Source organism: Notamacropus eugenii, chromosome 4 (genome assembly GCF_028372415.1).
Source record: "Notamacropus eugenii isolate mMacEug1 chromosome 4, mMacEug1.pri_v2, whole genome shotgun sequence".
NCBI classification, from domain to species: Eukaryota; Metazoa; Chordata; class Mammalia; order Diprotodontia; family Macropodidae; genus Notamacropus; species Notamacropus eugenii.
Window position 1 is genome coordinate 322,161,884 of NC_092875.1, and position 27,634 is coordinate 322,189,517.

The following is a 27,634-nucleotide window of genomic DNA, read 5'->3' on the forward strand; positions in this document are numbered from 1 at the left end:
CCAAGTTATCAGTCAAAAGGGACCTTTTCCCTCACACAAAACACTGTATAGCACTTTGCCTCTTTCATGTAGTTATTCATCTGAATTTAGACTCAATGACTTTTTTCTCTTCAAGGTCACTCATGACTTCAAGTTCCATATTCAATGGCCTTTTCTTAGTCCCTCCTCCATGACTTTCTGGTACCATTTGACACTGCAAGCTACTCTCTCCTCTGAATCACTTCTCTTTCTTCAGCTTCTAAAGGACAGGTCTCCATCCTCCTCACCTCTGCCTGATAGAATCCTTAGCTCCTTTAAGGCTCTGATTCCCACTTCCCACATAAAGACTACCCCCTATCCCCACTAGACCCATACGCAAACCTTCTACAAGCATGAGAAAATCCCCGAAGCTCATTGGTTTGTGTGGATATGTAGGTAGAACTGGTTTTATGGGATTTGTATTTCTTTTAAAAAGAAGCTAATAATTGGGAGCATGTGTTTCTTTAAGCTGACCATTTGCAAAAGAGGAAAAACAGAAAATGATTATCTAGCTAAATGGCAAGTGGAAAGGCTTATAGGACAAGGGCTTAAGTGGAAGAAGGGTGAGGAAAATTAAAATGACTTATCAGTTCACCAGAGAGGAAGTTAGGATTGATGGGACAGATGAGGGTCAGGCTATTTGACATGTCAGTAATAAGTAAACAAACAGGAACCTAGAGTCTGGAGTGGGAGAGCCAAGTATGCAGAAGCATATTCAGTGTCTTTTTATTCAGTCTGGAATCACACAATTAGATTTACCTTCTCCATATCCCCATCCAAAAACATACATACATACGCATATCATATACGTACATGTGTGCTTACATGTTCCTCACAGTGTGTACACACACACACACATATCCTCCATAGTTAATGGGAGGGGGGATCAAATGAAAATTTAATAGGCTCTAATGTCCAGAAAATGGAGACAGTGGTGCCCAAGGTCACACAGTGGGGTAGTGGAATGGTGGAGAATGAAGGGTGACTTCATGTCCCACTAATCTGATGCTTTGAAAAGTGGTGGGGAACCCTTAATCTCAAGGCCCCATGTGGCCCTCTAGGTCCTCAAGGGAGGCCCTTTGACTGAATCTATTTGGTTCACCCTGAAGGGTTGTACCTGACAACTAAATTTGGAGTTCCGGCCCTAGACTATAATACTTCTAGGAAAGAGGTTAAGCTCAAAGGTTCACAATCATGGTGATGAAAACAAGAAGGAAAATAGGGGGAGGAGGAGCAGCAGAAGCATGGGAGGGAAAGGAAGAAGGTAGGAGTAGGCAGAAGAAAAGAGGAGCATAGGAGAAGAAAGAGAAAAGAAGAAGAGGAAGAGGAGGAAGAAAAGTTCCCTCAGGGTTCTTAAAGTCTGTAAGTATAACTGCAAATAACTATTTCTCTTTTAAAATAAGGACCTAAGATTTTGCCTGATTTTTGTTTGTTTGTTTGTTTTCTCTCGTGGAATGTTTTAATTCAATTCAGCAAGCATTTAATCAGCTGCCTCCTAAGGCCCACAGCCTTCACAGAATCTCCAGCTGGGAACAGGACCACACAGGTTACTATTTCATTCAATCTCAGCAAATGGTCTTCTTAACAGGTAGTGACAGCCCTTTAAACACAAGCACGTGGGGAATGTTTTCTAACGGGCCAAAGAGCAGACTGGAAGACTTGCAAACAAAACATTTCAGCCTGTTAAGCTTCTGTCATGCTGTGTGAGACAGACAGCTTGCAGTTTAACTCAAGGACCAAAGTCTCTCATCAGTCTGTTACCAACATTCCCCTCGAGTGACTCTGCCCTCCTTTTCAAAAAGACCAACACAACACAAAGACAGTTTGACACAAATACAAAAACCTCTTATAATCAAGCCCCATTTTTACTGCTTTACCAGTAAATACCTTCATATCCAAAGGCAGAGGTGAAGTACACTACTAGAATTCACATTATTAGTGTGTGGGATGGCTCAGGTCCCTACATAAATCAATTACTCAGAGGCCTCTCAAAGTGATGACAGAAAAGAGATTTATTCGATTCTCGAGAATCTGGACAATCCTACAGCAGTTCACCTGGAGTAGGAAAGCCGAAGACAAAGAAAAGGCAGTGATTTATATAGACTCTAACGCAAGTCCCTCCCCCCCCCCCACTGACCATTATTCTCATTAGCTGAGAATATGATCTTACATTCTAGACATGAAATCTAACCAATTCCTTTTGAAATGAAGACACTGAAGAATTAGGTAAACTTTATCCAATCATTGAGACCCTAATGTACTACACAGCTTTATATCCTTATATGGAATTATTCTGTTCTAAAAATATAGTAACCTTGAGCCTCTCAGTCTTACCTCACCCCTGGGAGAAGAACTACAATCTGAGAAGTCTTCACTAAACCTATCCCACTCAATCCCTCCTCTTATTTATTAACCTGAAGACTTCTCACGGATATTTTAACCACAGCTCTGTAACATGATCTCACACTGTCTATTAATCTCCTCATTCCAATCAGGATCATTCCTGTCTTTTGCCTCCACAGGTGCTCATCCTTCCTTCTTTAGTATCATCAACCAAATGGCTCCTTCGGTCCTCTCTTCTACTCTAGCAAGTTTTAGTAGAGAATTTCTAACTATTTTAGTAATTAGTGAAATCAAACAAGGTAAATAAATAGGAAGTAATATGATACCACTAATTGCTATGATGCCAAACCACAGTAATCTCTTCCACCAGCTCCCTTCAAAACAGGACCACCAAGACGTATTGAAAAGGGAGTTCCAAGTTTGTTCAGGAACATGAGCAACCTTCCTAAAATTTTTGGTGATCTCTTTCACTATTCTTCCATTATCATCAAGTTTTCAAGCAACATGTGGATAAATTGAGCTTTCCACAAACTCCCCCTTCTTCTGCAAGTAAATAATCTAAGATCAACCTATGTTGCAGTACTGCTTCCCTAGTTTGTGTGGCTTGATAGGTCAATAAGTCCAAATCTTCCGCTGTTTGATTGGTAATAATTTCAACTACTGCTTGGAGTCTGATTAGTCTATTTAATAGATATATAGAGGTTCTATAACCCCAACTCCCATCTTGAGCCCAAGTTGCAGGCCCATACTCTCTAATTATCCTCTTAGGTGGCCAAGTGTCACCCCACCCATTTGCATTTCCAGTGAGTAAAGGAGGTGTCAATGTTCCTCTTCCTTTTGACTAGATCATCATATAGAGGAACCCCCAGATGCCATTTCCCTGATTCAGGCAAGAAAAAGAATTTAGGTCTCACAAATCCAATATAACAAACACCCCTCCAGTTTAACGGATGGTGAGTATAAGCTGTCTGTCCACATATCCAATAATGTCCTCTCAAAGCAGGATTTTCCTCTAGAAACAGTCTTACCCTATAATCCACAGCCAGAAAGTACTTCACATCTTCCGGGCCTAATGGTCCTCCTTTCATGATCTCTGACTTACAACTCCATAGTTGTTGCTTCCTCTTCCATATACAATGTTGATAATTCTTCCCAGTTCTATTGATTACACTCCAGAAAGTATCAAACATCATCCTATGTGTCCCATTCTCCCACTTCCATACCCATCCTTTATATTGTGTTATTCTTAGTACTATTCATATATAAATGCAACTCTACAAATAGTCATAGTCATAACCCCTTCACATTCATTCCCTTATGAATCCTTCCCTTCATACAGAGATTCAAAGGGAAAGGTAAATTAATGAATTGTCCATTTAGAGGTTCCATCTCATACAGCAGTCTGGGGAGAAGTATCATCTTATGCAGTTTTCTGATCTGGATGCTCCTTCAAACAGTCTTCAGCACAACATCTCAGCATCTTCTTCTCTTCATCTTCTTGTAGAAATCCAGATGTCCACTATCCTACAGAACTGAACTTAATACCATCTTAGATTACCATTCCTATCACTCTTACAAAAATCAAAATTGAAACTTTGACAAATTGTCATTTTTTTTTAAAAGAAAAGAAAATTCACATTAAAATGCAGCTTCTACATTTCACAGTAAGTCATTATTCATTCCCTCATTAGGAAGATGAGATTTCACTAAGAAGTCAATACCAGGCTCCAGTACTTATATAAATACAATAAATAATCATTTTTAACACAGTGCATATCACATCATAAAACAATTCCAACTTCTGATCATGTGATGCTTCTTTTAAAGAATTTACAATATAGTCCAAAAACCATTTTTCATTTAACATTAACCAACTGAGACAAAATAATAACTACGCATGCTAGTCTCACAAGCCCTTGACCTAATCATCTCCACACTATTACTAAGAATTAAAGGACCCTAACTTATTGTTGTTGGTCTAAAGTCCTAAACCTGTTAGCTTAATTTTAGACTCAACCTCAGATGTTCCCCTACCAACAATCTATTATTCAACAGATCTGGTATTATTACTTACAAAACTTCTGATTTTAGGAATTTGCCACTAAGAGTGGGGACATTGCAGGGAAACAACATCTCCCTTACTTCACGTCAGTTCCAGGCAGGAACAGATTGTCAACTGGCATTCAGCCAGGCTTCAAGTCTGCCAGGTGTCAGTGGGGAAATTGAGTCAGGAGAATCCTACCTCAGCTCAGGCTGAACAGCCGCTCTCCCAACCTTCCCATGAGATCACCTTTTGCAGTTCATACCAGCATCTCACAGGCTTACTGGCATCATGGATCAGTGGCTCAAACCGCCTCTCTTGCCATCCACACCTGGAGTTAGACTCAGAAGAACAGTCAGTTAATAGTCCCACAAAAATCTTAAAATAGCAAGCTCCAATAATCAGTTTCAGACATGACTAATTTCACATTGGCCAAGGAACATCTTTTGAAGCAGGTCTTAAGTAGCCTACATGCCTTTCTATACGTGTTCTAGTTCCTGATTGAATAACAATCATAAGTCATTGCTCTAATAGATTTATATCTGTTTCCCAAACTACTTTATCCCTTTCTAACCCTGCTCAATCTAAAAGAATGAGCTACACATGTGATAAGTTCAAACACTAACTTGAATTTTTATGTTCATGTAATGAATTCAAATCAAAACAATCATTTAACTTTCAATGCCAAATATTACCAGACTACCTACCTCTAAGAAAATTAGACTGAATTTCTTTTTCCCAAACTGAAGATGTCTCTGATTTAGTCTCAGTAATTAATTCAGTCAATTGTTTTAATACTATTTGCTTTTACATCATTTTGTAACCTGTAAAGATCTTATTCCAAGTTGCGACCTTTGTCCATTACCCCAAAAGAGTTTTAGTCTCATTTGTCTAAAGGCCCTGGGAAACTTCACCTTGAAAATTGCTTGTTTTTTTTTTTTTTCCACATGAACCGGCTCTCCTAAGGTCCACTCTATCACTATGCCCAAGTCTATTCTACTTCCCACTCTTAATTCTATCAGTCCAAATCTCCAGCTTACTGGCCACTCCCATCAAGACCATTCCTGGAGCTCCCAGACCACCTGGGGCCACCACCACCCCCCTTTTTTTTTTGTAAGGGATTCCTTTCCCTGAATCCTTCTGTAAATAAAATACAATTACAGTTAACTTTAAATCCCAATCTTGTTCTATGTAACAATGATACAATATCTATTTATTCCCATTAGATTTAGAAAGAATCTTCCCAGGGATTTTATTTACCTCTTAGATCTTAAATTTGCCCTAAAAAGCCAATCACTGAAGATCATTTCTTATACATTTTCAAATTCTCACCAAAGCAAGTTCTATATGCAATCTCCTCAGCTGTTGGGGCTGTACTTGTTACTACCCTGAGGACTGCTTCTTTCCCCCACATATACACACAGTGTACCAGCTTTAGGTTTTAGCATTAGAATTACAAATGGCAAACATAATTTTCATAAGTGATAACAAATTGTTTTAGCTATGAACCCGAACAATAAATTTCAGATGGCATCAATTGCATTTTCATATCCTATTAGAGAAACTAAATTCTTCCCACTTTTGTAACTTACAAATACAAATTGGATAGGTAGGCCTTCCAAAAAACCATACAAAATATTTTACAAAGTATTTCTTAATACAACAAATATTTCCTCTCTTACGAACAGTTTACCATTTATCACAATCCCCTTGAAACTAATTGACAGAAATCACAAGAAAAGACCTAAACCCACAGCCTTTTCACATTTGCCCATAAACTTTCTTTTACAAACATAACTTTAGAGTAAATGCTTGATTCATGGCAAAAACAATTTTAGCTAAAATTTCCTTTTCAACAGCAGAAATAAACTTTTAACATAATACATCCTCAGATGGAACAGGCTTGAAAATCACACCTACATATATATATATATATATATATATATATATATATATATATATATATATATATATATATATATGTACATTTTTAAACCATTCTCATTTTCTTAATAAGAATGCTACAACAAGAAAACTCTTACAAAAAAAAAATTCATAACAGCTCTTTTTAACCAATTCACTAATTAACTTAACAATGCAATTTCTAATACAATATTTAAATGAATTACCTAAAAATTTAAACTTATTTAAGTTTACTTAAAACTTAAAATAAGCCATTAATGTATTCAACTCCTTTTTTTTTTATAACCAAATGTAAGTTTCAAATTATCAAATTTCTATCACATCTTTTTAAAACCCCAGTCTATATGTAATAAATTACAAAATTTAAAATCATGTAACAGTTACATTAGATTAATGTTGCATCTAACAAATACCTATCCTTTTGTTACTGGATCTAACATTTTTGGCAGAAATGCTACTGGGTGTCTCTGCCCTCCTCTTATTTGTGCCAGGATTCCCAAGGCCACCCCTTTCTGGCCCTCCCACTCTGCAAAGAAAAATAAAAACCTAAACTTATTGTCTTTTTGCTTTAAATACATTGTCTGGCATCAAATATATTGATCTAATTAAACCTAAATTCAAAACTCTCAGCTCTAAGTTGCTTACTTGAGATTTTCTTTTACTTTCTAATCTTCTGCTTACTTCCACCAAACTTTAATAAATTCTAACCTATCTTAAACATTAAATTAAGAATGACACATTCCACCTATTCACAATTCCAAATACAACCAGAATGAATTCAATTAACTTTCTGTTATTTCCCATTACACTAAAATTTCTTCTTTTGGGTGAGGCAGGAAATGGTTAAATGGTTGCTAGCATGCCTCTTTGATCTGAGGGAAAAGATAAATTCCCTCCCTCCCTTTTATACTTCTTCCAAGCCTTCTGATTACACAGTACCCCTGCTCATCATTTCTATCTGCTTAAATTCTCCTGCCTTTCCCTCAAGCCACTTTGAAACTGCACATAACTTATTTCTTTCTACTTCTCCTACATTCTTTTACTTGCTGTTACCAACTATATAAACTGAACAGTAAAATAATTTTTCTCTCCCTTTCTCTCCCTCCTTGTCCCTCCGCCCCTCTGAAACTAATATGGAGGGGTTGAAGAAGGGGAGTAAAAGGAATTTCAAGGACAGTTCAGCTCAGCCTTTCTGCTCTTGCTAGCTGGCTGGCTAAATTTACAACCTTATCAGATAAAAACAGAGACACACAGACTTTCATTCACACAGAAATACCAACACAACATATACAGACAAAACATTTAACAGAATAGAATAGTACATATAGGTTTAAATTTTTGGCAAACCCAATCCTCAGAGGAACCATATTTGGGCCAGATTGTGCCTCCTCCTCTGATATCTTTTCACCCCATATGAAACAACAATACTTAATCATCTTCTTCTTGTCCTTTCCTCTATAATTTGGTAATTTGTGCCAATTTTTGTAACTGATTTCCCAAAGGACTATTTACCGGTATTTCCTGACTCCATTCCGAAGCTCGGTGGGGTTTGGACTGCCCCTTCCCCATTCTTTTGGTCAAGGGTTGTCACCAACACCTCCGAGTCTATGACTCAACAAATTTTGCTAGCTCCCTCAATAGCTCTCAGTGGGGGTCGCCCACCCACCCACAGTCACCCAGCAAACGTTTTTGGGGGGGCCCTTCACCCTGGGGTCCTGCAGTCCACCAATTTGGTTGGGAGTTGTCACCTTCTCCCCGAGTCTATCTAAGACTCAACGAATTGACCCCCAGGCCCCCCCCGTGCTTACCGCTGGGTTGTACGCGTACAAGTTGCCTGACTGCAACCTTCAACACCAACCAGTTGGCATTTTTACACACTTCACAGCTTCGGAGTCTTTGGAGTCCCTATCTCTATTCTTTTCTGTCTTCACTGAGTTCCTCTGCTTCGGGTCGTTACCTTGCAGAGAGGGAGGCCCAGCAGCCCTTTTCAAGGACTATGGGGAAATCTCCCCACTGGCGCCCAGTCCTTGAACTGAGCTGTCAGCCGTCTCTCAGAAAGGTCACAGATCCCGGTACTACGAGCCCCCAAACTGTGTGGGATGGCTCAGTCCCTACATAAATCAATTACTCAGAGGCCTCTCAAAGTGATGACAGAAAAGAGATTTATTCGATTCTCGAGAATCTGGACAATCCTACAGCAGTTCACCTGGAGTAGGAAAGCCGAAGACAAAGAAAAGGCAGTGATTTATATAGACTCTAACGCAAGTCCCTCCCCCCCCCCCACTGACCATTATTCTCATTAGCTGAGAATATGATCTTACATTCTAGACATGAAATCTAACCAATTCCTTTTGAAATGAAGACACTGAAGAATTAGATAAACTTTATCCAATCATTGAGACCCTAATGTACTACACAGCTTTATATCCTTATATGGAATTATTCTGTTCTAAAAATATAGTAACCTTGAGCCTCTCAGTCTTACCTCACCCCTGGGAGAAGAACTACAATCTGAGAAGTCTTCACTAAACCTATCCCACTCATTAGTTATAACAGGAATACTAGTAATACTGGTTTATTTTTTTTACTTTTATAGCAGTAATTTTTAAAATGTCAGGGAAAACAGAAGAGAAGCCAGAAGATTAAAAATTGGTGCTCAGGGTCACACAGGTACTAAGTGTCAGAAGTGACATTTGAACCCCATCTTCCTAACTCCAAGACTAATGCTCTGGTATCGACTACAGCTCTGCCTTTTCTTAACTGAATAGGAAGCTTAATGGTCTACAGAGGGTGAGCAGTGGTAGCAAGCTACTTGGACAAGTAGCAATCTGCCCCTCTTCTTTCTTTTGCTGACTAACTTTGGCCTTGGACTCTTTCCTAGGATGACAGAATTAGAGTTGTGATGTTTTATTCCCAATGTTTTACAGATGGGGAAACTGAGTTCCAGCACACTAAATATTAAATAACACTACCTTTGGTTCTCACAAGATGCAAAGAAAAACCATTTACTTATTAAGTGACCTGCTTTTGGATTATCTTTTTTAAATTGTTAAAACACACACGGAGCATTCCCTATAGGATCACCCCAGTCCTGAGGTTTTTAAATAAAAAATGCTGAGGGATAAAGTTTTTTTAAATGTTCTCTTTCATCAAGACGTTAGAAATCACTCTTAAGAGACCATTCAACCAGCTGACAGAATCCCAAAGAAATTGAAAATGTGCTTGACATTCACTAGACTGTAAAGAATTTCTGCATATAAGTGAAAATTCCACTTCACTGATTTCGAAACATTTCAGAAAAATGGGTGTTTTTCACTAAGGTTGTATTCTGGAAGCAAAAAGCTGCCCTGATTAAAACACCCAACTTACTACAGTATTCGTCTTCACTGGTGCTTCTGACGTTGACTGAAGAAACTCCTTTCAAAAAAGATACTCATTTAAAAAACAACACTTTTTGCTTGCTTATTTCTATTTCATTTTCTACCTTGTGTTTGCAAATATGAGGAACAGAGTTTAAAGAGTCAGCAGCAGCTTAAAACACTGAGTCTGGAGAACAAAAAAAGATTCGGTATGCCTAACACTCCAAATTCATAGCCTTACTGGTTGAATGGATTTTCTGGGTGTAAGATGATTAACATACATTGTCTTTATGGGGCTTGTGCACACAATAGTGGTATAACTTGGGGTGGATTTAAAACAAATTAACTTAAATCATGATTTAAATCAAGACAATCAGACCACTTTTTTCTACAAAAAGTAAAACTTCTTGTCTGAAATGCCTCATAATATTTTTAAAAGTTTTGACTTTAGTTTCCTATAGACAAACAAGCAAAAAACATAACTGACCAAGTCTGTTCTTTCACAGACACTAAAAGGTTTTAGAATTCAAAAGAAATTTAGTGGACCTAATTTAAAATGATGTTAAAATCCAATATTCCTTCCACTACATCATGCCACCTACAATCCTGTCAGTCACATCCCTGCTCTAAAACTTGGGATAATTTTTTACTTAATCATGGAACTTTAAAGTAGGAAATGACCATAGGAGCAGTGGTGTCAAACTCATGGAGAAAAGGGGATCACAAGATTGTACAGACGGTTCCTGGCAGGCTGTAGACTGACTTAGAAAACCATATGTTAACATTATCTATGTTCTAGAGTACTTTTACTTATTTTGTTAAATATTTCCCAATTACATTATACTCTGGTTCTGGCCAATAGTGCTGTTGGACTGATACCCCAGGCAGCATATCTGACACCTCCTCTCTTAGATCTAATCAGTCACCATAATTATCTATGTTCCTCTGGGAACTCTCAAAGAGAATCATATTACTCCTGTCATCTACTGACAGTTTTCTAACATGTGAATTATGTACTCTCAAATACTATATAACTAGAAGGCATATTTCCTATCTCAGTGGCTCTCTAAACTTTAACATACACGCTGAAAGAAAAGATATCCGGATTCTCTTAGAAGTGCCTAGGCATATGAGCTTTGCTTACCATGCTGGACAGTTCATAGCTTGCCCAGATATTAAGTGAAGTATACTACATAAATTTGCATTCCCATAGCAGGCAAAATGGCACACTGGAAAGAGTGCTGGATTTGGATCTGGATAATAAGGGTTCAAATTCCATCTTTGCCTTTTGTTACCAATTGTTTATCCTCTCTTCTTCTTAATTTCTTGAGATGTAAAATGACTTCAAAAATTACTTTCTGCCCTAACGCTCTGAGCTATGAACTTCTGTCCAAACACTTGAAAAAACCAGAGTAGACTCCCTGCTCCAGAGAACTTACAGAATCTTAATTCTACAGTATTTCCTGAGACACCATCCATGCTCTAACCTAGGTCTTCAAGACCTAGAAAGACAGAGGTTTCATAACCTTTCCTGTTAATATTTCCTAAGGTATTGATATCACTCAGGTCAGAAAATACTTCCTGCTTGATCAAATTTTCCTACCTCTCTCAATTATTCCAGGAAAGATGAACAAACTGCTAGTCACCATTTGGGGTTTGTGGACTGTATAATTTGAAGACTAGCAAAGCCTGTGCACAATCACACCTAAACTGTCGCTAATTGCATTTGCAATGAAGAAGCAAGTATTTCTGGAATTTGAATAGTCAAGTGAAACAATGGTAGATATTCTGACAGCAGCAGCCTTAGGGATAGGATGATTGATTTGAGCAGCACTAGGTAAGTCTTCCTAACCCAAAGTATCTCCCCAAAGTCTTACCACCAATCCAATCAATTCTACTGCTAGGAATTCATTTTGTGTTAAGAGGTTTCCTCCAGTTGTTAACATGTAAATATGACTAGAAGGATAACACAGGCAAAACCCAGGTCATGAGGCAGTTTCCTGAGTCCACTTCCTGATTCTGTTACTTTAACCTCCAGCAAGTGATTTTACCTTCTTGGGTCCTTGACTGTGATCCATCATTTATTACCTGTGTGACTGTGGGCAAGTCAGTTAAGCTCTCTGAGTCACTTTTTCCCTATCTATAAAATGGAAATGATAATACTTGAATTACCTAACTCATGAGGTTTTTATGATCCTAACTGGACTTTTTAACCCTTGGTAAATCCTAAAGTAATGTGTAAATCTGACATCATGGATCTAGAGCTAGGTGGTACCTGAAAGCTAGCCCTTCCTTTTACAGAGGTGAAAAGGGAGGCCCGGAGAGATCATTGTTTGTTTGTGGTTACACAAGAATTAAATGGCACAGCTAGGATTCCAATTCATGTCCACCTCTCTTTCCACTGCCCTCGATGATGATGATGACCATGATGATGATGGCGATGATATCTCCCTTCCATTGTGCTAATTCTTCCAATTCTTAGAAGGAATCTGCAAATAGCAGCAATGCCAAACTGAAGGTGGTTTTAAATCAAGTCTTTTATCCTAAAGACGAATGAGAAACTCAGTCCAATACCTGAAAACACTCCTGTGAGTCAAGTTGGCCCTCTGTCTTACATTCTACATGGTTCGTGGTAAAAGAACAAGAATCAAGAGAATCTGACTCATTATTGCCCCTTCCCATCCCACCCTGACCACTCATCCACCTCTGCATCCTGATCATCACCACCCTTTCTGCAGAAAGGTGAAGGTAGAAAAGAAGAGGCTTTTGGGGGAGGCAATGAATAGTGCTATGTCACCTCATCTCACCTCTCCCATTCTCAACTCAACTACTGAGCTATAATTAGTAGTAGTTATAGAAATAGGTAGGAAAAAAAGTAGATAGTAAACTCCCTTCATTTATGGGAGCCTGATTTTAAGAAAGTACTGAAATGGGAGAAGAGAGGGAGGGGAATGGACAAGGACAATGGGGTAGGAAAAGATAAATGGAAGAGTTTTACGCATAAATGGAGACTTTAAAATACCAACTGCTTTGGCTAGCTGCCTACCTTTCCCTTTAGCACTTTATTTTTCAATAAATGCTTACTGAATTTGAAAAAAATAAGTTTTCAATTTTACTGAATACACAAGGAGAGTCTGATTTTTAAGGTCTTAATCCATTTTGACACTTCTCTTTATGCCTCAATTCTAACCAAAAGGAATACTCCTGTCTTTCAATGATTTCCAGGAGGGGAGTGGGAAGGGGTAGTGGGGAAGGGGAGAGAGGATAGGTGTGATTAGTGTAGGGCACTAGGAAAGCAGATGTTTCCAGAAAGCAATAAGAAAATTCAAAATTGAGAATTTCAAATCCATAAATCGTAACAATTTCCCATGCTACCGATGATCAAAAATACCATACACTGTAGAGTACTTTATATTTTTCCAAGTGTTTTCGCATCTATTCTAGTAAGAATCAAATGAGATAATATAGGTGAAGGCTTTGGCACTACATGAACCAGAGGGATTATCATTCCTTACTCTTGATTTTCACAATCCCATGAAATAATAGGTAAGGATTATCCTTATCCCCAATTCAGCTGCTCAAGGCCAGAAAGAGGAACTACCTTATGTAAAGTCACATACACAAGGTTGTTGTTCAGTTGTTTCAGTCATGTCCTACTCTCTGTGATCCCATTGAAGGTTTTCTTGGCAAAGATACTGGAGGGGTTTGCCATTTCCTTCTCCAGCTCATTTTACAAATGAGGAACTAAGACAAACAGGGTTAAATGACTTATCCAGGGTCACACAGCTAGGAAATGTCTGAGGCTGGATTTGAACTCAGGAAGAGGAGTCTTCCTGACTCAAGACTCAGTGCTCTAGCCACTGTGCCACCTGGTTGCCCCTAATATTAAAAAAAAAAATCACACTCAGTAAGTGATAAAACCAAGCCTAAAACTATCCTAACTGCTCACCCTTCCACCACCACCAAGACCCTCTCCTAGGAATCTGGCTTGGTTTATCAGACTCTGCTTCACTGTGGCCAGGAGATTGTGTTTGCATTTGGGATAATTTAGTCAAACAACCTGCAGCCAACAAACTCAGTCATAGCGTGGCTTAAAAGTAAGAGGTCTTCCTTTCTAAAGGATTACAGGAAACAAGGAGGATGAATTTGGGGATTGGCTGTCAAGCTGAAGCATGAGAAACACAGCACTAAGATACTTTAAGACGGATGATTAATCTGCTTGCCTAAGAAATGCAAAGGAATCAAATGTTCTAGAATCAAAATGTGAATTTAATTGTTGTCATGCTAATTTGCTAGAGCATGTTTCTCTATTTTTTTTAAAATAAAAAAGACATTTAAAAAGTAACCTATCACTATCTCAGGGTTTAGAGGTCTAATTAAGACACTAGTCCTATATGCTTAAGGGTTGCAATGGTTACTTAAAAACCACTAAAGATATTTTGTAAGGTAGGGTAGGATAACCTAATGTAGTGGATGGAAATCCCCTTCTAGGATTCCCTAAACTGGAATTCTCATCCTGGCCCTGCCACTAACTTACTACTGGGTGGTGTTGAATTGTAACCTTACCAAACCACAGTTTTATATAAAATGAGAGTAGGTTAGAAAAGGTCCTTTTGATTTTAAACTTTTATGACTATGATCCACCAAACTAATAAATATGTCCTGTCGCTGATAAAACTACTGAGTAGAATTACAAATAAATTACAGTAAAAATTGAGGCAGTTTTTAGCTAGCAAGATGATATTCCTAAAGATGATGTGCCAGCCAGTCCCTTGCTTAAAAAGCTTAAGTAATTCCCTGTTGTCTTTAAGATAATATGCAAACCTCTTAGTTTCATATTTTAAATCCTTCACAATCTAGTTCCAGCCTTCCTCCACAGTGCTCTGCCTCACGTACATTACAGTCTAGCCTAATGGCCAGTTTGCCTTTTCCTGAACATGAGATTCCACCAGCATGCCTGGAATGCACTCCCTCTGCCTCTCTTCCCCTTGGAATCCCAAAGTTTCCTTCAAAACTCCACTTGAACCACTTGCTTGAAGAGCACTTTTTTTGTTCCCCTAGTGTTTAGTGCCCTGCTCCCAAGTCACTTTATATTTATCTTATATCTATCTTTTATTTACTCATCAGTGAAAACTCTGGGGAGCAACTGGGTGGCAATGGATAGAAGGCCAGGTCTGGAGTCAGAAAGACTCATCTTCCTGAGTTCAAATCTGGCCTCAGACATGTCCTAGCTGTCTGAGCAAGTCACGTAACCCTGCTTGCTTTGGTTCCTCATCTATAAAATCTGGAGGAAAAAAATGGCAAACCATTCCAATATCTCTGCCAAGAAAACCTTAATTGGGGTTTTCAGCACACTGAAAAATGACTGAACAACAATAAATATGTTGCATGTCCCAAGTAGAACATATTCTCTTTGAGGGCAGGGACTCTTACCTGCTATATCTGTATCTCCACTTCATACGTCTTGGTATAAAGAAGACACTTACTAAGTCCATGTTGTTGATTAGAATAACTTGCATTTCAAATGCTTTTTCCATGGCAAAGTAAGAAACCTTAACATCTGGAAATTCTGCCTAGGGACTTGGACTATGGGAATTTCCAAAACTGTTTTGCGGAAGCTGTCCTATCCTTTCCCGAGCACAATGTCCCCAGCATCTCTCTTACAAATACAAGCCTATCAACCTATTCACTCTTGTAAAAGTTCCCTCCACCAAGGTCATGAATCAGACCTGCCAAAATTTAAGTAAATCACTGAACCAGCTAGTACCTGAGTTTAGGCAGATGTAGTCATGTACAGAATCAGAAACCAGAGCCTTGCAGGTAGCTTTCACCCATGTTCAGATGCTGGTCTTCAATCTCAGTCTACTGACAGGTCTGGGAAAGCAATAACTGAGATGAAGATTTACATCAACAGAAAGAATAGTGCTGAGGAATCATAAAGCTTGAAATTCCCCCTGGATCATGATTCACATGCTGAAGACCAATACAGCACATTCTGAAGTTCAATTTATGGGCTTTCAAAGTACTGCTGGTAGATTCTGTGTCCAAGTCCAAAAGCCTGGGCAGTTAATTAAAAGCTGCCAATGTGATCACATGGCAAAAGCCACAGCTTTACAGATTACCCCAGCTGCCCTGGATGAAGTTGACTTTCAAACATCTTTCCCCATGGAAATAAGTTCCATTCACCCTTACTGAACCTGAGCAGTCAGATTATTTCAGACATAGAGTTCAGGGTTTAAAACGATTGACCTCTCCTCATCGGTAGGCAAGATTAATGTACAATGGCAACCAGGGGCACCACAGGAAACTGCAAACGCCTTCCTTAGGAACTCTAGGGTCCCTTCCAGTTCTAAAATGTTATGACTTCATTCATTCAAGAGGCAAAGAAATAAAGTGAAAACTTTAACATTGAATCACATGCCTCCACTTCCAAGAAGACTCCTTTGATCTCCACAGCTGAAAGCTATCTCTCCAACCTGAAATTTTCTCCTGGTACTTCTTTCTGGATATTTCTTTTGTTGCTAATATCTTCTACCCTTTATCATACTAATCTGTGAATATGTCATTTCTCCTTCTACTAGACTCTCATAGGACTGCTTTTTTCCTCTCATTTCTGCATGCCCAGAACCAAACATTGTTCTTCACTGAACATCTGCATGTAAGACATGTTGAAATGAATTAGAAAACCTGGCTGTGATAATCCACAGGTACTCTATATGTTCTTAGTAAAATTACTTAAGCCTCTCTGAGGCTCAGTTAATACACCTACAAAATAGAGATTAATCTACAAGCATTTTTTAAGTACCTACAAGGTGTCAGGCACTGTATTAGGGACAATAATATTGGCAATAACTATCTCACAGAGTTGTTGTGGTAATCAAAATAGATCATGCTTATAAAAGGTGATTAAAATAGATTGGGCTCTGTAACTATTAAATTCTAGATATTTCACAAGTACCTTGGGTCCATAAGAGACCATTAAGCATCATCTATTTATAAGCGTACAGAAGGGGAACAGACCCCTTCAAAAATGGATGGAGAGAGGGAAAATGAAAAAGAGTGAATAGTTTTTAAAATAATTTTTGAGAAGCAGTATGGTATATTGGAAAAAGCACTGTTAGTGAAATTAGAGCAAGCAGGCCTTGTTACCATGCATAGGCAAATCACTTCAACTCTCTCAGGCATTCTTCACCTGCAAAATGAGAGAGCTGGACAAGCAGATCTTTAAAGTCTTCCAGTCTTCACGTCCTAAAACTTCTATGATTGATTATTTTGGTTAAGATTAAATGTTTGTGAACATTTCCTAATTCTGTTCTTCAGTCTCCAAACAGGACAAGCCTGAATCACTCAAGTCCTCTCCAAGTTCCCAACCTGAAAAGAGAACTAGACTCAGGAGAACAGTAAATATTTTGTCACACCACTCACCAAGATGAAATGATCTCGAAAATGCACTTTTGTTTCACTGTGATTAATCTTATATTGATATTTGTGTTTAAGTATATGAGAAGACCCTTGTCAATTGATTCCGAAACTTCACCTAGCACAAGGGTAGTCAACAAATAGTCCTGGGATTACACACAGCTCTTCAGAATTGTGTGAGGAATCCAGGAAGTAGGGGTGAAGAATAAAAACTGATACCACAAATTGTATTGGAGAAAGGAAATGCAAAAAGCAATGCTGTGTCCTAAGATATGAGACTACATTATAGAAACATATGAAGAGGCTCTAACCAATCAGCATTATATTTAGTATAAAAATTAAAACTTGGCAAGAAATAGTTGTTTGGCCAACTCATATATTTCCCATAACAGGTGGGGCAAGGTGTGTTTCTCTTTTTTTAAATGCCTCATTTGGAAAAGACTTCATAAGACAAATAATTAAGGTTCTCATCTATGATTACATACGTATCCTCATGGACTAAAGATGTATCCTTACTCTGGGTCTCTCTAAACCCTGATTGTTTAAGTTGCCTTGAAGGTTTTCCAACAAATGTATGAAACTATGTCTCAGTCTCCATACATCAAATTAGTCAGTCCTGTTAAAAATCACCTTAACCTTGAGGAGGGCCAGACAGAATGAGACATAATCTCTACTCTGTCCCCAGAGATATGTGTCCACTCTCTATATTTTAAGACAATATTTTAAATGTAGTTTCTTTCATTAGAAGCAGTAGTAACTTAATTTTCCAAGTGCTAAAATCAAAATAGTTATTTTGAGAACTGGGGGTGGAGAGAGTGGTTAGGTCATCATCTATGCAATGACAACTTGGCTTTATCTTGGCATCTTCAGATGGTAAGCCTATTTTCAGGTAACGTAGGGGAAATAGAGAAGGAGATGTGGGGAGCAGTTTCAAATTTCCATTCCCTTTCATCCCTCAGTATAGTGCCTTGTAAATAATAGGTGCTTGATAAATACTTGCTTAATTGAATTTCTTAATAAAATTAAATCACTGAATCATTAAATTAGGGAATTCAATGGCAGTATATTCTGTGGCCAGGATCTTATCTTTTCCACTTCCTGAAACTCTCGGCCAATTATTTTTAGTTATTTTTAGACCTGTTAGCTTAGTATTTATTATCCAAGACATGGTAAAGAGGTTGCTTTTTGTGGTAGTGGGGACCTGCGATTTCAATGATATCAGAACTCCTAAAGATTAAACTTATCCTGTCAATGCAAATCAGCCGCTATCCAACAAACTCATCTTGGAGAGCTGCCTTGCCATTGAAAATTAAACGACCAGTCAGAGTTGGTCAGAGGTTAAGCCTGAATCAAGGGTGTCTCTATATGGACTATACCACCTAGCAGTTTCTGAGGCAAACAAAAGTTATTATAACAGAAAAATATTTACCAATGAATTGACAACTTAGCAGATTAGTTTCTACTTAAACATTCTCTCTTCATTAACATTAATGTCTGTCTACAACAATCCCTATTTAGTTAATTTTCAGCAGTTCCTAGTTGATTTTCTGTAGATGTTCAAGAGGATGATTTGACTCTCAAGGGATGGAGAGAAGCACTGGGAAAGATTGAGGGAAACTTCCAATATTTTTGCAACAATGCCCTCCTTACAACGAGGCAGGGAAAATTGAGCATGAAGTGAAGGATGTTTTATTGTGTTATCTGGTGGGAAAAAACACAATAAAAAAATCAACATTTGATTCCGTCTTTATTTTTTAAAATAGTTGTTGGGGTGGTGGTTATTCAGTTGTTTCAGTCATATCTCACTCTTCATGAACCCATTTTGGGGTTTTCTTGGCAAAGATACTGGAGTGGTTTCCTTTAAAAATAGTACGTAGCTGCAATTAACATATAAATTGTGTTGACAGATAAAATCACTGTATATTCTTAATTTTGTTTCATTTTTCACAATAAAATCCTAATTAACTTTTCCCCTTTTGGCTCCCCACTATTTACTATGAAATGAGGGTCATCATTTTAAATGAATTAACATTGTTACCTTTTCTGACATCAATTACCCTTGGTAAATGATTGGAAAACCCTTGTGTTTGCTCAACTGGTAAGGCACAATGTTAAAGAGGTCAAGGCTTTTAGTTCAATCTCCACATAGATCTATTTCTGCCCTATTCTGCCATCACAGTGGGTGCAGGCCATTCCATCACAAAGTGGAACTTAGGAAAAGTGTGCGGATGGCTTCGAGCAAAGCCTTTACCAGTAGGGGAATGTTAGTGACATTGAATGGTGTCACTTTCACACACTATTATGTCATAGAAGGACACAATTTAGAGTTGGAGAGACAAAAAAAAATACTTATTGATGGTTTTGTATGTGGTTTTTTCTCTATTTTGTTAGCTCTTACTGGCTCTTTGATAGCCAAACCCAAAAAGACACTAAATCAATTCTACGCACTATCAATACTATTTTAAGTAAATTGTGAAGGGCAGTTAGTGAGGGTATCTATTTACGTGAGGAACAAAGCATGACCAAACAGGAATAGGATGGAGATCACAAAGCCTGGGAGCTGAATCCTTATAATTTCTCCTCTACCTGGTTTCTGTACTCTAGAAAATCCTTCAGTTCATTTTCCATCATTACCTTATCCTCTATTTTAAAAAAATTATGAGAATTTCCAGTTAAGTAGTCTTTAATAAGCAAGAAAATTAGTAACAATACAACTCAAGTCAAATAATGCAACCAAGAGAGGGAGGAGATGGGATTAGTCATAAGGAAGAATTTCCCAACAGCGAATAGTGTTTAAATGTGGGAATGGGTGGCTTAAATGAAACTTTTTCTCTAAACGCCTTTAAAAATGAAGTGTTCTCAGTGGTTTCAAGATTTTAAGATTCTGCCTAAGGCAGGAAATTACTTTAGGGTCACTTTGCAAGTTTAGTTTGTAGAGGTGACACTCAGATTTTTTTCTATCTATATCCTTTGCATGATCAGGATAAGCAGCCATCAAGCAAGCATTAGTAGCCTTGTAATCCCAACAATTAAGCTTCCTGAAGCCATGATGATCAGAAACATTATACTGCTTTTCCATTTGGCTGTACTTTTTTAACTTATGCTTAAATTGCTAGACATAAAACACTCCTACATCATTAATCACTGTTTTAAGACATGATACATGATCAGGATAAAATTTAAAGAATTACAAACACTTAAGTATAACTAGATACCCATCTTAATTATGCCTAACAGTCATCACTCTCTGCTTTTTAAAACTGGCTTTCCATCCAAGGCTCTTTCAGGTTTCTGAAACCTTCCTGGAACATGTTCATAACTCTAATGCTTCAGGCTAGCTTGGCATCAGAAGCCTTTACAAGCCATTTTCCATCTGCCAGATGCTTCTCTTTAGCCTTTAACCTGTTCTCTAAAGGATGCTTCTGAACTAATCAGTGAGAAAGCATTAAGTTGTCTTATTAACCCTCCTAGCCAGCACTATTCAGTTAAATTCAACATCAATCAAGTCTACTGAACAAACTATGATATGTAATTGAATGGACATTCCATTGATCTGATCTATCGGTAAATACCTATATCTCAGGCAAACGCTGTTGATGGATGATGAACAAGAGTTGTATGAGGTAGGTCTGGAACTACGAGCTCCTATATCCTTCTATCATAGTAAAAGTCAAAAGGAGAGAAAATACAAATATATACAATATACCAAAAAAGAAAGAAAAAATATAATCATAAAGTTTTAGCTGATTATAATTAGATATCTTCTATCTTAACCTTACTATTATTACTACTACTAGTAGTACTACTACTACTACTACTAGCTAATGTATATCATTTTGGCTTTTATAAATATTCTCATTAGTTCTCACTTAGTTCTCTGCCACCTGAAGTCAGGAATAGTATCATTCCTAATTTGCATTGAAAAGTTCCTTTAAATTTTAGGGAAAAAAATTATAAAAGTTCCCAGAAAATTAAATTTATCCCAATCCCTTCTCCTTCAAAATTCGTCAAACACACGGTAATAAACATTTTGTGAAAAAGTCAAGATTTCTTTAAAAATGTTAAGCTTCTCTGAACATTCCTATTAAAAATATATTCAAACAGAACTTAAGTCTGGTAAACTTTCAAAGTCTCTGCCTATTACTTGATTCTATATGGTCAGAAGACAACAGCAACAAAAAATGTGCCCATTACAGTCACATACAGTCATTTTCTGTGAACAAAACCTGCAAGGATTGTTGTAAATAACTGTAACCCAACTGGCCTGAACCATTGATTGGTTAAAAAAAATTTTTTGGCTGTACTGAGTTTTTAAGATAAAGAAATGAATCAAAAGAAAATCAGGTCATATCTGAATCTAGCTTAGTTTTGTTTTTAAATTCATGTTCAAGACATTCAAGTCAAGTCAACAAAGATTTATCAAGCATTTACTCTGGGCCAGCCACTATACTAAGCACTGGGTATATAAAAATAGACCAAAAAAATCTCTGCTCTCAAGGAATTCACAATCTAATTGGGAAGACAACACGAAGACAACTAGGCACAAACATATGAGCAGATAGTTTGGTGCTGTATATAGAGCCCCAAACTTGGAGTCAGGAAGACCTGAATTCAAATCTAGCCTTAGACACTTACTAGCCGGATGACCCTAGGCAAGTCACTTAACCCAGTGGGCCTCAGTTTCTTTATCTGTAAAATGAGCTGGAGAAGGAAATGGCAAGCCACTCCAATATCCTTGCCAAGAAGACCCCAAATGTAGTCACAAAGAATCAGACATGATAGAAATGAGTAAACAGCAATAAATACAGTAAAATACAGAAATAGGTATAAGTGACAAAGAGGATGTGCACTGGCATCCGTCCATGGTGAACTCAATCTCCTCCACTTTCTCAAGCAGCAGTGCAATGTATAATAAGAAGGAGTATTCAGAATGATGTCCTTAAGACCCCAGAAAAATTAATCTTCAATTAAAAAAAGACTAAATTATGTTCATTAGATTTGACTTACTAAAGCATAAAAGTAGGCTGATACATTTTTAGAAAGATTTTCAATCCTAAAACTAAAAGGTTTTTCTTTGTTTAAGAGAACTAAATTTAACATAACCCCTTCCCCACAAAAACAATTCCTCAAGCACCCAAGGTAATTCGGGTTTTTATTAGATGCAATTTTTAAAAATCTCGCATTTTACAAAATTATCTCTACTTGGACAAAATCTTGGCTTTAAAGATTGGGGGATGAGAGGAAGAAAGAGAGGATAAGGGAAGAGGGAAGACAAAAATAGATTCAATGATAATATATATGTCACTTTAAAGTTTGCAAAAGCACTTTCCTCAAAGCATCGTTGTGAGATAGAAATTGCTACCATTTTATAGATAAGTAAATGGAGGCTCAGGGAGATTAAGCCACTTCTGCAAGAGTCAATAACTGAGAGGTGAACACATTCTTTTGTTTTATAATCATGCTTAAAGATATAGAAGAAATGTCTAGAACAGTCACTGCTATAGAGGACAGAGACCTAGATTTAAGGACTAAGAATTGTAGTATCCCAATTTGGTACAATTTCATTTATCCCCAGTGGTCTCCAGAAATTATTTTAACTTCTGTACAACTTGATATGGCAAATTTCTCCACCTTCACTCTCACTCTATATTTTAAAAAGGAAGAAATTGACCTTTTCTTTTAAAACCAGATATTTAATTCCACTTCCTTTATGAAACAAGCCTTTTCTTGACCATTCAACTCATGATGATTATTCCTTCTAAGAATGAGTGGCATTGTTCAAAATGGATGAAGAATGACTATTATCCAGACCAAGTCACGTAGGTGGATAGACAACTTACAAAAAGCATCCATCCACCGATGCATGTACGTTGGACAGATACTGCATAAGGAAAATTTAGTCAGTCCAGAATTAAAAGGCAAAGAAGAGCAGGTTAGACTGCATTTGGAAAGTCGTAGCATTCTTTTAATGATCCCAGATTTCTTCCTGAAACAAAGAGCCATCCAGATCTTCTTTCCATGTTGTTTCAGTGACACATGGAATGTGACAGTCTCCAAGAACTGGTAACGAGCATCATTCAGAATAAAGGCACATGTTGCATGTGAGTAGACTGGTCATGTGACAGAAGCAAGGGATAACCAATAGTCCATATGCTCCACTGGTATCCCCAAAAGAAATGTCAAGAAAAATCATGGAAGGCCTCAAATACCATGGTGAAGTCCCTGTGGTGAATTTATAAACAGACATGGACAAAAATCATATAAGGTGGGCAGGTGTCGATGAGCTACACTGACTAGAGGAAATACCCACATTGATGAGATCATAATTCTATTTGAATGGTCGAGCATAATAAACTCATAGCACTTATTGATTGTTTCTACTAATTGGCACTTGAAAATGAGGTCTTTTGCTATCTTTGTACTTCTATTTAACTTTTCATAGTGCATTTATCTTTCCATATCAGCTAAACTAAGTTTCATACTACAGACACCCTCATGTACTTCTTATTCCAGAAGGCAAGTCAGTACAACTTTTAAAGGCTGAATTAATGCATTTATAAAGTAACTGGTGAGTCCTCTAAGTTAAACATCCAATATAAGCTAGTACCTGTGTTTTTATATCACTTTTATAAACTATTGATAGTATCATTATTTATTATTGAAATTTGGTTGCTCAAGGCTAACGATACTCTTAAACATGAAGACTTTACACACGTGGGTGACAAAAACTCATTATCATCCCTGGACTCCAAAAATATCATTCTTGAAAATAAATACTCACTGCTAAGTGCCCAGAGACAGCCTCCCAGCCAGGTAACTCTAACTATATCTGCACTGGGTAGAATCACTCTTTCCCTTCTGGAAAGTCCATTTGAGAAAACATGCAAAATTTTGTCACAACTGCTAAAACAAAATTGTAAATATTCCTCCTCCCTACTCTGAATGAAATAAAAGAAAGAAAGAAAGCTATATTAATTATTTCCTTTGAATGAAGTGGGGCAGCTAGGTGGTACAGTGGGTGCTGGGTCTGGAATCAGGAAGACTCCTCTTCCTGAGTTCATATCTGGCCTCAGACACTCACTAACTATGTAAACCTGGGCAAGTCACTTAACCCTGTTGGTCTCAGTTTCCTCATCTGTAAAATGAGGTAGAAAACGAAATGGCAAAGCACTTCAGTATCTTTGGCAAGAAAATCACAAATAGGGACATGAAGAGCTAGACAAGATTGAAACAAATGAACAACCAAAAAAATGAGTAAAGTACTAAGAATGGGGGAAACAAATACAAAAGGAAAGATAGTCCCTGTTCTCAAAGAGCTTACATAATACAAGGAGATGACAAACATAAAGGAGTGGTGGCCAGGGAAGGACATGTTGGTCAGAAGATGACAGGAATGGTAGTACACAGAATAAGCCCACAGTGGAATAGACTGACACACCCCTTCATAGTTCTATTGATTTGACCATGGTTCTAACATGGCAGCTGGTTGTTATGGGTGCTGAGAAGTTGGTCAGGGAGTAGGGACTGAGTGACCTGAAGCAAGACTAGGGCCTGACTCAAAAAGTGACCTAGATAAGGCAGGTATCAATCAGGAAGGAGGAGGCCCCAGGGCAAACATTCCATTGGTTAAAAAAAATTTGAAATGAAAGCATGGTCCCTGCTCTCAAGTAGCCTGGTGGCTGGTGAGGATAATGAGAGGGGTGAGGATGGAAGCTTTGCTGGGGCCTGCTTCAAATAGCAGACCCCCAGAAGGTTACCTTAGACATGACCTTACTCGAAACGAAATCCTGATTCTTGAGACTAGCACTGAGTGGAGAGGAATCCCATTAAATGTTCCATTACATGTTTCAAGATTTTTACAACAGCATTATTTGTAATTACAAAAAATCATAAGTAATCTTACAATGCAACAATAGGGGAATGGTCAAATAAACTGCTGGACATTAACGTAAGGGAGTTCTGTAATGTAATTATAGATGAACAAATAAAAAGAATGTAAAAACCATAGGAAGAATCTGATAACATAATGCAAAGAGAAAAAAGCAGAAGCCACAACTGAGAACATACTGAGTTCAATCACATAAAAGAACAAAGGAGTGAATGGACGCCAAGGGAATAACTAAGAAGTTATTATTTTTATGTGTTGAAATTCATTTCCTTAGATATAAACAGTTATCAAGCCAATCAATTAATCCTACTGATAGCTAATACGAAGGTTAAAATTTTTTTTTGTTGTTCAGTTGTTTCAATCGTGTCCAACACTTCATGACCCCATTTGGGGTTTTCTTGGCAAAGGTACTGGAATGATTCACCATTTCCTTCTCCAGCTCATTTTACAGATGAGAAAACTACCACTGAACCTGTTTGCCTTAATCCACTGGAGAAGGAAATGCCAAACCACCCCAGCATCTTTGAGAAGGAAAACCCAGAAGAGGTCAGGAAGAGTTAGACATGACTGAAACAATTCAACAACCATAGCCACAGTTTCTTGAGTTGTAAAATAGAGTTAATAATAGCACTTACATCCTAGGGTTGTTGTGAGGATCAACTGAGATATTGATACAGTGCTTAGCGTAGGGTCTGGCACATAGTAGGTGCTAAATAAATCCTCTTCCTTTACCCTTCCTCTTTTTCCCCTCTCTTGGAATCGTAGTCAAGACTGCTTCAGGCCCTCACTTTGCCTTCTATAAACTGTGAGACTTCTTAGCAAGTCACTTCAGAATTTGGGGCCTCAGTTTCCTCATCTATGAAATGAAGACTAGACTGTTCCCCAAGGTCACTTCCTGACTCTAATATTTTATTATTCTACGGTCAGACTATTCACAATCTACTAGGAAAATGCTCTGCTAGTACTACTAGTGCTGCCCCTAATCTAAGTTTCCTTGGCCACTAAGACTGAGACACACATAAGGTCTGGTCAGTCTCCCAGGCTTGACTGCCCAAGAGCTGAGATGTGCATTCAATTATGCAGAAAACAAATCCTATGACAGAGGTTTTTTCTGGTCTTCTCAAACCTCCATCTGACTGGCATTTGGGCACATCCCTTTTCCATCTCTCCTCAAAAATAAACAATACAAAAACCTTGTATCAACAGGAACTACCAAGAATCTATGGAACATAGCCCATTATACCAATGGAGCAGCTTTCCATAGGACAAAAATAAATTAATACAACTCCTCTGGACTTCCAGAGTTCAGGGTTCCCTGGCTGTGGGAAATACGAAGGCTGAGAACATCAACAGAGGGTGAGGCTATCAGGATATGGCTAAACTGGTTTGGTACCTGATTTTCTCAAAGTGCCTAAGTATGCATCTGTAGCCATTCATTGTTACTGAGCAGAACCAGGCCCCCAACCTCTCCAAGGCTTCATTTGCTTCTCATTCATCAGTGCCTTCTATCCTGAAGTGAAAAGGCCATTTCTAATATTCTTCTGTACAACCTAAACTATTATTTCCAGACTAGGTTCTAAAATTAACTCCTGTGGACTTCTTTCCCCCAATATATTACAACAGCTGGCAGAAAAAAAAAAAGCAGCTTTTCTTCAGAGCAGAGTGTAAGCCATCAAACTTTATTCAATAGTCTATAAACGTCATTACCACTCAAAATAGAAACCTAAGAGGACTCGCCATTATTTCCAAACGCAGTTTTTGACAGGACAAGTTTCCTCTTCTGTAAAATGAAGAGGATGAGCTGGGTTATTTCTCTGGTTCCTTCCTGCTCTTACAATGTATGAGTCCACCTATGAATCTTTAAGTTAGGGAGTCAGGAGACATTGCTAATGGGGTGCTTAACAATCTGAAAAATTAGATTGAAAATCTGACTCAGATCTAATACAAGGAACTGCCCTTTCATAAACCTTGCTTCAGACTGAGAGAGCCTGATTTCTCCAAGAGCTTTTTTCAGCACAGTGTTTGCCTCGTTTTGCAGATGGGAAATGGGAAGCACTAAGCACTAAGCGATCAGAGACCATACCCTAAGCCACCAGCAGCTAAAGATCCATCAGAGGACCCTAGAGGCCTTGGGCTGCTGTACCAATCACAGCACGAGTTTTCCCCTGTACTTTGAAGATAACAGGTCTAATTTAGGTGTTTACAGATTTGCTGATTGTATACCAGTTGCAGACTAAGTGCTAGGAGGAACTAACCTTTACAATCTCAGGGCTGGCCTTGAGGCTATGCATTTATGGCCTCCTTTCTAAACTCACAGTGAGCCTCAGTGGTAAATAGCACCAAAGCACATATAAGAATTCCAGCACCTGGAACAAATTCAGTTTGGTGTTGGTCGAGGTTAGATGAAGCAGACTAGATATAGAGGTCATAAAAGGAAGGTTAACGAGGTTTCAAGGTGGCCCAGTGGTACAATGGATAGATCTCTGGGCAGAGAGTCAGGAAGACCTGAGTGCAAATTTGATCTCAGACACTCTCTAGCTAGCTGACTCCTGGCCAAGACACTTATCCTCTGTCTTAGTTATCTCGACTATAAAACAGATTTCATAATAGCACCAAATTTCACAGAGTGGTTGTGAGGCTCAA

The 27,634-nt window shown here is 38.0% G+C and overlaps 1 protein-coding gene across 3 annotated transcripts in view; it reads right to left on the reverse strand.

The window, feature by feature from the left end:
- The window catches only part of LOC140502852 (unconventional myosin-Vb), a 556,148-nt gene that overhangs the window by 490,709 nt on the left and 37,805 nt on the right, over window positions 1–27,634 (reverse strand). The window contains exon 1 of one of the 3 annotated variants that reach the window (XM_072606905.1): window positions 8,134–8,619. The exons of the other annotated variants lie outside the window; for them this stretch is intronic. The gene's annotated coding sequence lies outside the window, so the exon portion shown is untranslated. Of the gene's footprint in view, window positions 1–8,133; window positions 8,620–27,634 lie in introns of those variants that run through there. 3 annotated transcript variants of the gene reach the window in all.